Source organism: Cebus imitator, unplaced genomic scaffold, assembly GCF_001604975.1.
Source record: "Cebus imitator isolate Cc_AM_T3 unplaced genomic scaffold, Cebus_imitator-1.0 Scaffold444, whole genome shotgun sequence".
NCBI classification, from domain to species: Eukaryota; Metazoa; Chordata; class Mammalia; order Primates; family Cebidae; genus Cebus; species Cebus imitator.
In genome coordinates, this window is record NW_016107759.1 from 548,604 (window position 1) to 549,857 (window position 1,254).

The 1,254-nt window shown below is 46.5% G+C and overlaps 1 protein-coding gene across 2 annotated transcripts in view; it reads left to right on the plus strand.

Moving 5' to 3' along the window:
• Positions 1-1,254, plus strand: part of RAB11FIP3 (RAB11 family interacting protein 3) — a 113,103-nt gene that overhangs the window by 64,154 nt on the left and 47,695 nt on the right. The window lies entirely within an intron of this gene.

Consider the following 1,254-nt stretch of genomic DNA (forward strand, 5'->3'; position numbering starts at 1 on the left):
TTTTTTTGGCTGTAAGTTTATTCAGTGCAAAATTATCCTCTCCAGTTTTACTGAGGTGGCTGACCACGTCCACAACCAAATTTGCCTGTAAACTGGGATTCAGTTGCTGACCCAGCCCAGCCTCGGCTTTCTTACTGGCACCAGGTGGCACAGCACTCCGTCTGTAGGTATCTGTCGGCTTCCTCGCTTGTGAGTCCTGCAGGTCACCCACCCTCCAGACCTTTGGGCCGAGCCCTTCCAGTCCCTGGACAGCTGCAGCACAGGGTGGCAGGCATAGTCTCCATGGGCAGATGAAAGTAATCACGGAGATACTGGATACCCTCACTGGGAAGGCACCAGTAGAAATGTCTCCAGGCAAACGGTTCCTTCACGTAGCCTCAGGACTTGAGAGACTGCATGGCCTTCACGACATGAAGCTTGGGCACATTCTTGTCTGCCAGCTCCAGGTGCTTAGGCATGTGGGTATCCTTCTTGGCCACCATGACTCCCTCCTTAAGAAGGAGTTCATAAATGGCAGTCTGGTTCTTCTTAGGCATCAACATCTCGGCGGCTGTAGGTGCCCGGGCCGGGGCTGTGCATTTTGTCCTTAAAGGCCTGTGTGGTCTGAATGGCATGGCCTTTGAGCCTCACACTTGGCACTTCAGAAGGGTGGAACCTGCCATTTCAGAGTCAACCCTTCTTATATTTTTACATCCTAATTTCTTTTTTAGAATGGAGGAAACATTTAAGTTTTTTTGCTTAAAAAAATTAATACTCTTCATGTTTTAGAGCAATTTTAGGTTTACAGAAAATGGAACATACTGTAGAGCATTCTGATACCCTCCTAAATTTTCCTGTGAGGAACATCTTGCATTGGCGTGACACATTTGTTAGGGATCTACTCTAACAATGATACATTATTCTTTGTTTTGTTTTGTTTTATTTGAGACAGTCTTGCTGTATTACCCAGGCTGGAGTGTAGTGACACAATCTGTCTTGGCTCACTGCAACCTCTGCCTCCTGGGCTCAAGTGAGTCTTCTGTCTCAGTCTCATGAGTGGCTGGGACCACACCCGGTAACCACCACGCCTGGTTAATTTTTTGTATTTTTTTGTAGAGACAGGGTTTCGCCAGGTTGCCTAGGCTGGTCTCAAACAACTCCTGAGCTCAAGTGAACCCTGCCTTAGCCTCCCAAAGTGTTGGAATTACAGGTGTGAGCCACTGCACCTGGCCTGATACATTATTATTATTATTATTTTTTTTTTTTTTTTTTTTT